Source organism: Bos indicus x Bos taurus, chromosome 8 (genome assembly GCF_003369695.1).
Source record: "Bos indicus x Bos taurus breed Angus x Brahman F1 hybrid chromosome 8, Bos_hybrid_MaternalHap_v2.0, whole genome shotgun sequence".
NCBI lineage: Eukaryota > Metazoa > Chordata > Mammalia > Artiodactyla > Bovidae > Bos > Bos indicus x Bos taurus.
The window spans coordinates 81283908-81297218 of NC_040083.1; the positions used below are offsets into that span (position 1 = coordinate 81283908).

Here is a 13311-nt window from a genome sequence, read left to right on the forward strand (position 1 = left end):
CCCTGTGTGTAATTTATGCCTAAAATCCATTCATTAATGCTGTTGTTCATTCAGTAATAGGGAGCTGTGTTTCACTCAGCATTTTACTTGGTTATGTACTCAGGCTTTTCTTGGTTATATTTCTGTTTGAAAATCTTAATCATTAACAAGTGAATATGCTTGACTAAGGATGGGAAAAATAAGCTCATCAAAACATGTGACTCTAAGTTTTTCCCTATTAGTCAAGGAAATTCCTGCTGCCAATTAATTTCCATGCTTTTGAACAGCTGTCATTTGTGGTGTTTTCCCTGAAAGCTGCACACATTCTTAGTAAAACCCATGAGTAGAAAAGAACTGACCAGAACATTTGCCTTTGATCTGTACTACACACGTATACTTTTAAAAAGCTAGCTGGCTAGTCTTAATCCTTGAGGAGGTCTGAGAAGGTCATTTAGACTGTTTTTTATCCTATATTCATGAAGATAATGGGTATGTAAAAACTAGGATAATTATATGTATTTGGTTATGTGCCTCATGTAATTGTCTCAGCTGTCTATATATAGAATTTGTCTTAACAAGGGGGCTTCCTTGGTCCCTTTGAAGAGTCTGCTGGACTTAATTTGAGTGGAATTATTGGCAAAGGAAGGGTTGTTCATTAAATGTTTCTTATTTGTACACAGTTTTGAGGGACTACATTTATTTGGAAGTTTTTAGCACTTTATGAGAGTTGCAGTTTTTCAGGGCATGTTTGCTAACAGTTCCAAGTTCTGACCTGAGGGAACCAGAGGCCAAGTAGTTTTCATACAGAGAAACTTATTTTCTACAACTCCTTCCTGACATCAGTCTGCCAAAACCAGAATTTGTTGACCTGTAGGCCAATCTATAAAGCTTTTCTTTTTAAGTTTGCCTGCCCAGGCAGGTAGGCTGTGTGTTTGCTGCTTTTTGCAGTATTAAATTGATTTAAACATGCTTAAATCTGTTTCTTTAAAGTAATAAGCCTAAGTATCCTATGGCCAAATGGTACTGGGTACAAATGTCAAAAGCTGTGATGGTGATAATAACTGAGTAGAAACAAGACTGCTTTTATGCTCAAAAACAGGAGAACCGTACATTTAAAAATTTGTGGTTGGTTGTCAAATATCATTTTTTTCCTTCTTTTTAGACTGTGGAAATAGTCTGCCCTGGTCTAGATGTTTTCCTGGGCTTAGTTACCACTCCCTGTATTTGAACAGTGGAGGGGGGATTGTGGTGTCTTACACTGCCAGTTGGGGGTGGGGAGACACTGTTTTTCCTAACTCTGACCTAAATTGATTCCACTTGCTTGGCTTGACTCTCTCGGGATCCCAACACCTTGAGCCACATGTGGCCGAGTAGGGTTTATGACTCAGCTGGCTCCTGGGGCCCCGTTGCCTTATTTATGGCCAAGGCTTTGCTTGGGGCTGTGTGAAACAAACTGGAACAAAAATGACAGTCTTGCAGGTCAATTCTCTACCCTAAATAGGAGTAGAGAAATCTCAAGTCTAGTAGGAGCCATTCCAAAAGACATCTCCACTGAAATTTGCCATTGTTCTATTAGTTGTAATGCACTGGAGATCAAAGGATTTCTTGATAAATTAAATGGTTCTTTCCTGAGTCCACATTTTATAAACATGTATGCAAGATCATAAATTCCATACCTCTGGACTTCTTTAGTGACTCGGTCTTAATCTTAACGAATAACATTTTATACTAATTTCGTATTCTTGTTTGCTAGATGACTTTAAACAGTCCCACATGAACTAAAATGAATAAATTATTAATAACCATTTTAAAAAGTGTTTAAAACTTTTGGATGATATCCATAATGATTTCCCTGTATTTTATATTTTACATATCATAATTTGTATGAATAAAATTTTCCTCTCCGAGTCTGTTTTTGAGCCTGATTTTGGTATTTCAGTATGGATAAAAAAAAAACACATTTGTATAATTTAAATGTATGATAATGACAAATCAATTTATAAGGAAGTAAATAATACACAACATTTCAGAATTTGGAGTGCTTTTCAAACATAGCAGTAAAAGTAGAACATTTATCAGTATTGCACTTCATGAGTTTTATTACTGTTTAATATAACAGGACCTGTAACATATTAACTCCTCCCCCTTTTCTGAATCACTGTTCCAGAGGAGAGATACTTTCATGTTATTCTGGCTTTGAGAAAAACGACTATTCGCCTCTAAGACACCATTGATAGTCATATTCCCATTCTTTTCTCGTTCAGGAAGTGGGGGCTTGCTGTTTTGTTTCATTTTACTTTTGCTTTCCTATGAAGGCGGAATCTGCCATATAAGGAGCCCTGGAGTGCACCTTTCTTGGGTTGAGTACTGTGGTGTCTAAATGAAGATAAGAATGCATTTTAAATGAGTCTGTAGTGTATAGAACAACTCTCTTCTTGTTGGCATAATTAGCATTCTGCCATTTTCATTGTGCCTTGTGTTTTCTCAAATGTCTCAGCTGGGTATTGACTAGTAAGCCTAATTTCCTAGGTATTGAGAAATACATGAAAGGAATGCGTCATCCTGCTTACACTCTTTGTTATAATAATAATAATGTTAATGGAATAATATCCTGGAATCAGATTTATGACAGTTGCCTCAAAATTAACACCTCTGTCTTACCTCTGTGGATGTTTATAATAAACGCTTAGCTTCACCATTTGTCTTTCAGCAGTTCACAATTACATGTCCCAGGTTGTAATTAGGTTGGCAGAACTACCTTGCTGACTTCCAAATACGTTCTTTTTTTTCCCCTCCTCTGTTTGATTTTGAAGGATCTTCTGCTTATCATTTCAGAGTGGTTTTATGTTTAGAGCATCAAATGAAAAAGCCATCTCCTAGAGGCTGTACTTCCCCACTCCACCGCTCACATGTAGACCATTCACCCCCGGTCTCTCTTGAAATACTGGGAAAAAAAAAAAAAAATGGAAGCAGAGTGATTGATGATAGGTGACAAATTCTGCTTTGACCTTTTCCCCACTGGTTCTGTACCAGATAGTCTTGTTCATGAGTTTATTTGCTTGTTTATTCATTTATTCATTCATAAAGCTCTATGAAGCACATACTGTGTGCCAGGTAGGATTTAAGATGCTGAGTCTACCGGCATGAAAGAGGTTGATGAGATCTCCATCATCATGGGAGTTACATTCTAGTCAGGGGAGAAAATAGTATGCATAAAAACAAATAATTAAGATGTGTACTGTGCAAGAGGAAGGGGACATATGTATACCTATGGCTGATTCATGTTGATGTTTGGCAGAAACAAACACAATTCTGTAAAGTGATTATCCTTCAATTAAAAAACAAATACATTAAAAAGATTTTTTTTAAGTTGAAAGAAATTGAAGACAATACAAATAAAAGAAAACACATTTTTTTTAAAGTTGTGTATTATGAAGAAAATAAAGCCAAGTAAGTGACAGAATAACTGGGGACCAGAAGCATTGTTAGGGTGAGGAGGGAAAAGCTTCTTTAAAGAATGAAACTGAAGAATGGTAAGGAGCCAGCCGTGTGATAATCTGGTGGAAAAGCAACTCAGACTGAGGAATGTTCAAGTCCGAAGGCCCCAAGCTGGGAACCATTGTAATGGGCTGGAGGAGCAGAAAGAAGGCCAGTGTGGCTAGCATGGCTTCCCTTAGACATACTTTGGGCACCAGGAAATGCCAGAGTCCAGCAGGGCTTCGGTCACCTGAGCCACCTGTAACCCATGTGAGGAGAGTGAGGAAGAGCCGCTAAGAAAGGGCAGAGCTTGAGCAGAGATCCATGGTTCCAGGCAGTCCTGTATATGGAGAGCGAGTTGCCAGGGAGGGCACATCTTTTCTGGGGACCAGTGGTGCTCTGGCGGCTCATGACCAACTGCTTGGAACCTGACTTGCTTTAGTACCTGCTGTTCTTGAGCAGAGTTCCCCACAGAGAAGGCATCAGAGCACTCAACGCGCCCCAGCAGCTGCTTGCTGATTCCTTGCAAGCTCTTTTTTGACGAAACAGATCACAGGGAGGGAGGCACTACTTACATGTTTTCTCAGCCTAATTTTTAAGGTTTTCAAAGACTGGACAAAAATAGGACTGATAAGTAAAGAGCACAGAGAAATAATTATCAATTACTGAAATATCTTCAGTGCACTTCAGAGCAGAGAAAAATGATAAAGCTCCCTATTACACGTGGCTTGTTCTTAAAAGATTTGATTGTGCAATAAAAGGCTTCTGAATGCTTATGCTAGTTCCTGACTGTTGCATACCCAATTTTCTTAAGTACCTCAATTTGCGAATAAACGGTGTGCACAAACATGCCCAAGAATGAATGTAACCGGCTGTCCCTCCACCCCCTCCTCCTGGGGTTAGACAGGGTGTTGTCCTGTTTATTCTTATCTCCCAGCCAATGTGTAATAGAAGAAGCAAACCATAACGTGCTGGTACAAAGGGCCTGTTGTTTTCAGCCTTCTAATTGTGCTCCTTTCTATTGGGGAAGGAAGCAGTCATAAATTTTTGTCATTATCTTAAGTAGCAAGGTTTCACAGTTTGGGGAGTTTTTCTTTACTTGTTCCTTGTTAGCTTCCAGTTGAATTTTTGAATCCCCTGAACTAAAAACTGCCATACTTTTAAACAACCCTCCGATAAATTTCAGGGACTTGTGACCCTTGATTTCAAGGCAGGATGCAACCATAGTGACTCTTCCCTTGGGGAACCGGATTTCAAGCCCTAAATTAGTGCACCTTTCAGCTCACCAAGGTTTCCAGCTCATCTGCTCTCTCTGATGTGCTGTGGATTTGGGGGTCTATGTGTGAGTTTTAATTCTTTGTTATTGTCACCATTTGTTTCCCAGACTTTAATAAATTCTTAAACTTCTTTCTGCATGGATTGTTTTAAAAAATATTTTAAAGGAGCACGTCTTTCCCCCGTTTTCCTGTATAACTCTTCTGCTTTTACAAACAAGTGGGTGTGAATGATAGAAAGCAGCTCATACCTTCCTTTCTTCCTATAAAATTTTAATCCTTCGTTTACTGGCACCCCTGCCGTTCACTGGAGCAATGAACAGAGTGTATCGTGGGTAGCAAGGTCCATGGGTCTACACAAGGGGGCTCAGTCCCCCTCAAATGCTTTCCCTTTGTTGCTTTATTTCTCCACTTTGTTTTCTATTTCTGCTTTTCTTCTTCCTTTTTTCTGTTTTTAATTAATTTATTTTTAAGTAGAGGATAATTGCTTAATAGCGTTGTGTTGGTTTCTGCTGTACAACATGAATCAGTCATACACGTGTATCCATGTGTCCCCTGGGAGGTGGGATGAGATTCTATTTTTCTTCTTGAGAAAATTGTTTATTTTACTCCTACCTTACAGAGAAGGGCTTTCCCCTTCTAATGCGTTCTGTTTCTTTCATTTTTCTTTCTTGAAATAGAAATGGGTATTCATAAGGCAGTGTTCTTCTGGGACTCTGGAAGCCCTTGACTGTGATTATCTGGATAGTTTTGACATAATCAGTTTGTAGTGAAAGAGGCAGGAGGGAGAAGGTGTGCATTTGCCCCATTCTTTACAGCACAGGTACAGGACCATATATGATGTCCCCTAGTCACTTAGAGCTGGAAAATCAGAGACAGAGGTAACCGGGCCTTACCCTGGGATGGCCCTCAGAGCCTGGGGTTCAGACTGAGGCAAGACTCATCCGTAACACACACACTCTCTCTCTCTCTCTCTCTATATATATATATATTTATATTTATAAATATATATATTATTTATATTTATAAATATATATATTTGCTTCAAGGTCCCCCTATAGAATCATAGTGTCTTGGAGTCTACTTGAAAATCAGCATTCACTATGGGCTTGTTTTGAGGCAGCCTTAGAATCTGGGTACCAGGCAAATTCCTGGATCACGTGTGTGTGTTGGGGCCAGATTCTCTCTACAGAGGAACAACAGGCAGAGCAAGCTCACAGCTTTTGGCTTAGCCAGAATCTTCTTGCCATCAAACAGCTGTGCTGCTTGTCAGATCCAGAAGTAGCATTTTATCATCATTATGCCATGATTCCTCACCCTCTGAAAGATTATGCTTAAGTGTTTTGTTTTCTTTGAACTGTCCTCCACACGCATAGACTGACAGTCTTACCTCTGAGAGCACCACTGGGGTCATCCTTCAAGAGAAGTTGTCAGGCCTTTGAAAGGCCTTCCTGAAGCAATCACCCCTCTACCTACATTTGTAATCTTCTCTCTCTATTGATGTCATCATAGGCCCCTAATCTCTTCCAGCCCTTGAGCCTGAAATGGCCAGTCAAGCCAGGCTTTTCCATTTTTCCATTGCAAAGAAACGGCTCATACTTTTTTGTTCCTCCCCTTGGTTATTTCTCTACAGAAGCATCATTACTGAATAGAATATACACTGTGGGTGAAAAAGAAGCATGAGGTTGAATGTGCAAAGTTGTCTGAGTTGGACTATTCCCAGTCGTGTGCGTTCTCACTCCTGAAGCCACTCCACGGGGTGAGCACACGCTCCCGGCCTCTGGACTGTGTTGTGCCTGTGCTTTGGCGTGGAGCGGTGTATGTATTTCTCTTAAGGCTAGACTCCTTTGGAGGAAAGCACCAACTCGGGAAATAGTTCTCAAGCAAAGCGCAATATATGAATAGTCCTGCTCAAGGGAACATTGCCTATGTCGTACTACAGCCATTGTGCAGCTGGAACCCACCATGTCCAAGCCCTGTAGGCCTGTTTGCATAAAGCGGGCCAGAGATTTCCTTGTCACTTTACTCCCCACTAAAATGTAATTGGAAGAATATCCCAGCTACTTTTTCCTCAAAAGAAGCAGTAACTTTAAAAGGCCAAAGATGTGAGGAAGCTCACCTTTAAAGATGTATTACTTAAAAAAAAAACAAAACTGATTACTTCATGGGATTTGTGAGTACATTGCAAAAATCCACCCTGATTTAACCCCAGAGTGGAGCTCGAAGTAGCTTGAAGTAGAAATGTTTTATTTCTTGGTTAACTAACTGTGCTATTTATAGAGGTGACTCCTCAGAAAGTCTAGACATTGTTCCGGAAAGACGGAATACCAAATCTGCCCTTCATGTTCCCAGTCAGTGTGCTGAAAATGACCACTTCCCCTCTTTACCATCAAATGGAAACCTTGGAATTCCATTTCAAGATAGTGTGAGTGATACTTGGGTTCCCCGGCCAAAACTTAGGTTGGCCAAGGAACTGGGGGTGCTCTTGTAAGCCTGGACACCCACTACCAGGCCTTTGTTTCTTAGAGGCCAGCCTGCTGAGATATGGGGACTGTGGTTGGAAGACCCTTGTGTTCGAGTTGGGCTTCCCTGGTAGCTCAGCTGGTAAAGAATCCACCTGCAATGCAGGAGACCCCAGTTCAATTCCTGGGTAAGGAAGATCCCCTTGAGAAGGGATAGGCTACCCACTCTAGTATTCTTGGGCTTCCCTGGTGGCTCAGATGGTAAAGAATCGGTCTGCAGTGTGGGAGACAAGGGTTCCATTGCTGGGTTGAGAAGATCCCCTGGAGGAGGGCATGGCAAACTGTTCCAGTATTGTTGCCTGGAGAATCCCCATGGACAGAGGAGCCTGGAGGGCTATGGTCCATGGGGTCGCAAAGAGTTGGACACCACTAAGCAGACGACTAAGCGTGGCACAGCACAGTTTTCAAGTTAGTCTCTTCTAAGAGCCCAAGCATCTACTCTCAGAATGAGTCAGCTGCAGTTTCTGGCTTTTATCAGCCATGTGCGATTTCTGAACATCTTACTGAAAGCTGGCAATTGGAAAGGGATGGATGGGCAAAGCCAGGATTCATTCAGCAGACTCATGTCAATGGACAGGTGTGATGAATGCAGACGATTCTCTGGCTCCAGGAAATATGAAATCTTTAGCCTAAATCAAGATTTTCTACCTAGGTTCCAAGAAGACTAAAGTTTTGTGGAATGTTAATAATGTGGGAAAAGGAACTGTGGGTTAATTAGTTTAGGAAATGAGTGGATTAAACAAAGTAAAAAGGGAGTCTTTACTGGAGGGCTTCTGAGAAAGCTTTTAATATCTTTACTATCCTGATTTAATATCCTGGCATGTATATGCCTCTCAAAGACCAGGCCAGAATATGCAATATTCCTCCAAGACCTTGCTCAGGGATCCCCTGTACAGTGCACATTTCATCGGGCTGTTCTGGGTCTCAGGGAAACCACCTTCTCAAAACACACTTTAGAAAGTGATTCCTGGGGAAGAAATATCTTGGAGCCCATGACATGACTGGCTGTGGAGTCCAGCCTTCATGTGGTCAGTGGCAACTGAGGCCTTGCTTTAGGGCAGTGAAGAAGACAGGCTCACCACTTAATGCTGGGGGTCCCACACCTTTCTGATTATGCTTTGATTTTTGAACAATCACCCCTTCCATATATTTATATTTATTTATAAGTCATATACATTTAGTACAGTGTTACTATATTAGGTTGGAGAAGGAAATGGCAACCCACTCCAGTATTCCTGCCTGGAAAATCCCATGGATGGAGGAAGCTGGTAGGCTGCAGTCCATGGGGTCGCAAAGAGTCAGACACAACTGAGCAACTTCACACACACACACACACTATATTAGGTATACTATAAAAATATATATATATATATATATATATTGGATATACTATAAAACATTACTTAGTGACAGGACAACAGCTATAAAATACATACAAAAATGCAAGTTTAAGAGGATGAGGAAAAAACATTGATGAAAGGAAGTTCTGACATTTCTTCCTGCACACCACGGGGTTGGCTATTGCCCTAGAATCTCTGCAGCTGCCTGGGCCCCACCACGGAAACTCTGAGTCAGTGGGTTTGTGCTATCTTGGTATCTGGAATGTTAACATGTCTGCCCAGGTGATTCGGCTGCAGGTGTTATTTTGGGGGAACTCTGGACAGGTAAGTATCTCTTGGGAATCTTTCACAGACTCTCCACCCTGCTGTCGTCTCTCAGGTGAGCATGTTAGACTGAAGAGAGAGGATGGTGGGGACATTCCTTGGTGATGCCCCCTGCTTGTTCATTACTCATAAGGAAGGTGTGTTCCCCAGCAGTTGGGCCCAGCGACAGGCCGGAATCCCCAGCAGGTGAATGGGCCTCCCTAGCCTAGTCTCTTCTCTGGAAAAGTAAGGGGCTGATTTAGAATTGCCTGCAGAGGGGCTTAGAGCCTTAACATTCTTTGATTTGATTAGGTTTGAGTTTTATTTTGAACAGGAGTGGGGGTGACTCAATTTCATTCAGTAATTTACATACATGTATATTTTCTTTTTGATGTAAAGGGCGAGTTAGATCATAGCCTGCAATTTTCTTGTACTTGGGCACCTGGGCAGCAGTAGGCGTTTAAATGTTAGGCCTGCAAGCAGGAGGTTCAGAAGGGGCCTCTCTTACCTCTAGTTAATTGCAAAATAAACAGATCTCAAGGGCAGGGGCCCCTTCCTTTCATAATAGCCGCCTCTGCTCTGTGCACCATCAATGCAAAACAGCATTTCCAAACATTGCATCAAGAGTGTGCTCCGTAGAAAAAGGCCTGCTGCCTTCAGCCTGGCAATTCACCGCGCAGGCCCCTCAAAGTTAGCAGCTAACTTGTCCTCTCCCACCCACCCAGCCTTGTTTTTAGCCTCCAGATATCTCCATTTGCAAGCTAATAAGTTGCACATACATATGTTTGAACAGTTGTCAGGCTTGTCTGCTGCTCAAACTGTGCTTTGGTTTAAAACAAACAACAACAGAGAACCCAGAGGTGGGGGATGGATGAAGACATTTCAGTTTAACCTGCAGGTGGTGTTGTTTTGACCTTGACAGTCAGCTTTAAACGACCTGTCAAGCACCTTTGTGTGCTTCTGGGCACACCCACCTGGAAGATATTATATCCCCTCAGCTTTATGTGCCCCAGCAGGCAGGCACCAGGTCCCTGGATTTTGTTTTCATCGGTGGAAGGTTAATGCATGCATGGCAGGACTTTACTGAGAGGGGCCCAGCTACAAATGCTGTTTTCATTTAATTCTGATTTCTCTTCTTCCTTGGCCTAACCCTCCCCGCCCCAGGCTCTCCCTCCAAACCCCTCCAGATTCCCTCCACCCCCAGTCTGTCTTCCCTGTTCTTTCAACCTCTCTGCTTGGCTTCAAACCATTTCTTCTTGGCTTTGATATCTCCTTGCAGAGCTGCAAGCAATCAGGAGATTATGGACCCCAGAGCTCAGCAAGGCACATTGCCTGGTAGGGGGGCTCAGGCCCCGGTCCCCAGGCCACCACAGGAAATGGGACCCAGAAAACCTGCCAGTCTCCAGACCCTGTGCCCCTGTGCCTGCTCTGGTAACCAGATCCCCAGGGTTGGGGTGGGGGCAGGCAAAGTACTTTCTCAGATCAAGTGGTATCTGGGGAGACAGACCTCTTTGGGAACAATTCTGACCTTTCCTGTATGGTCAAGGGTCATCTCTGCGGCATCTATTTGAATTTTATCTTTTTTAAACTTTGAGTTTTTCCTGGGCTTCCTGAGGCCCTACATAATGGTGTCTGGAAGTTGGGATGAGGAGAGTGAATGGACAGATAAAGGAATCCAATTGGATTCAGCCTCATGCCTACCAGTGCTTGGATAGTTTCAGGCAATTTGAGGATACAGATGCTGGCTCTTTATGCAGGGAATCCCTCTTCCTTGGCTTCCATGTCTAAGGCCCAACGTTGTTGAAGGTAACCAGTACTATATCTCTAAAGGTAGAGATGAGAGGGAGGGTGTTTGTCCTCAAGAACAAATGTACATCTTACTATCCTGTAATACTTCCTCCAGTGTCTGAAAGGAAATAGGCCCACATGTAGATATTTACCTTTCCAATGCTGCCTGCACCAGCCATGTGTTCTGCCGTTCGGTGAGCTCCCAGAGGTGCCTCTGCTGGTCCTGTAGACACCCCCCTGAGATGAGACTCGAGATCTGAGAGGAAGATCAGTGCTAGTCACCCATCCTCCTCAGACCTCAGGAACCCTCCTAGGCCAAGGCAGTACCTCACACTGTCTCCCTCCAGGGGTGCACACCCTGTACCCCTCACAGTCTCTGCCCTAGGGGTCCCTCTGCGTTGGGGTCTTGTTATTTAACTTTTGGCACAAGTCATTCCCTGGGATTTCCCAGTTGGAATGAAGAGTAGCGTAGGGTGAGAAGCATCTGATGTGAGGGCAATTGGACTAAGCTTCCAATCACCAGGGGAACCAGGTCTCAGAGAAAGTAAGAGAAGCAGAAATACAAGAGATAACTGGTGTTCACTTGTGTGCCCTGCCCTTCCCATGGGTCTTTGATCGTTTTTTGGCCTAAGGTTGTTGAGCTGTGTTTCTCACATTTACAACCCAGAACCCAGACTAATTTACAAGGGCTACTTCTTTTTTGCCTGTACAAACAAAAGCCTGTTTAGACCTTAGGATTAGAAGGAGTCAGTGGCTTTGAGCAGCTCTGGATCCTGTCCCCTCAAGCCTTCATTCTTTTAATGATTCACCTGACTCTATAAGTTGTAGAATGTCTCCATATATGTGTGTTTGTGAGGATCAAATGAGAGACTATATACCTAGGTATGGGCTTCCCAGGTGGCATTAGTGGTAAGGAACCCACCTGCTAAGGCAGGCAATATAAGAAACTTGGGTTCAGTCCTTGTGTTGGGAAGATCCACTGGAGGAGGGCATGGCAACCCACTCCAGAATTCTTGCCTGGAGAATCCCATGGACAGAGGAGCCTGGTGGGCTACAGTCCATAGGGTCACAAAGAGCTGCGACTGAAGCCACTTAGCACACACACCCACTTTTAGGTATATGTATATACATACAACATCTATTAACATATATATATATGTATATATATACATTCATTTGATCCTCCAAGACAAGCTCTCAGTCCCCTTCCATGGCCCAGCTGTCACAAGTTCCCCACAGCTTGCTTTTGTGGCAGCTCTGCCCAGCCTGTCTAAGACCTGGGAGCCCTGTTACTGATGAGGCCTCTCTGCCCAGCCCCTCCCATGATTCGCCCACTTTCTGCTCAGCTGAGTAGTTTATCTTGTGGGGTGATGAGTCCCAGCAGGTGCTGACAGCCAGGATCAGGACCTGGACTTCTGTGTCTCTCTGAGGCGTAGGGCAAGTGGAGCCTAATGATGGGTTGTATGCTTGAGCTGAGTGACAAAAAACCGCTGGCCCACGCAGGGGTGGTGAGCTAAGCCAAGGCAAGTGCTAGGTGACTGAGTGCATCTACTGCTGTGCTGCTGTTACTGCTTGCTTCTTCAGAGTCCGTGTTTGTCCTTCCAACCCTCGGGACGCCGTTTGAGATGATGGAAAGAGAGTCTGACTTTGCAGTCAGAAGACCAGGTGCCAGTGCAACTGTGCTGTTGACTGCTGTGAAACCTAGCCCAGCAATTCGTTTGTGAAATCTCTGCTCGCCTCCAGGACTCTTGGGCACATTAGATAAGATCATGTGTCAAATGCCCTCGGACCTTGTTTCAGTCAGCTTGGAGAAACTTGGTAGTTTTCTAGGTCAAAAAACATCTAAGATTTATTGCTTATTAGTGTGAAGCACAAGCTTTAAGGTCCCTACCAACTCAGAATGTCCAAGATTCTCTGAAATAATAGCTGCAGGGAGAAGAAAAAATAGGTGTGATAAGTTGCCATGGTAGTATGAAAACATGAAAAGTTTGTTTCAAAGAGTTCCTGAGTCCAGATTACTCAGACTGTACTACAAGTGGAATCTCTCATTTCACCGAAGGAGAATTTTAGAGTAGCTCCTTGTTAGGTCTTCCTTCAAGGACGTAGCTTGAACTTTAGTAGTTTATGTATTAACTTTCCTTCCCCTCAAAAGGAAATTGAAAAAGGCAGCAGAATAAAACACCTGGTCATTCTGGTTTAGGTCAAATGCGTTTCTTAGATCCATTTCCATATCTAATAATAAACTGAAAGAAATCCTGATCTTCTGGAGGTTTGGGATCCCACCTGGACTCAACTGTCTAAGCTCCTCTGGGGCTTTGGGTCCACTGGTTGGACTCAACCAGTGTTTTGACCTTGACAGTCAAAGACTGAACATAAGGACTGAACCCAAGTTTCTTATATCTCCTGCCTTAGCAGGTGGGTTCTTTACCACTAGTGCCAGCTGGGAACCAATGAAAGGACCTAATGAAAAGAGCTCCTTGACCTCTTTTCCCATCACATTTGGATCATAGATCGAGTACCATCCACTCCTAAAGCAGTTTCTCTGGTCTGTTCTCAGTATCAGGGGCATTATCTGACCTCTGCTTGAAAGGACCATGTGATGGAAACTTCCAAAAGAATGCTGTGTTG

At 43.1% G+C, this 13311-nt stretch overlaps 1 protein-coding gene across 5 annotated transcripts in view; it reads left to right on the forward strand.

Annotated features, from left to right (window-relative positions):
- The window catches only part of C8H9orf3 (chromosome 8 C9orf3 homolog), a 422465-nt gene that overhangs the window by 114134 nt on the left and 295020 nt on the right, over window positions 1-13311 (forward strand). The window lies entirely within an intron of this gene.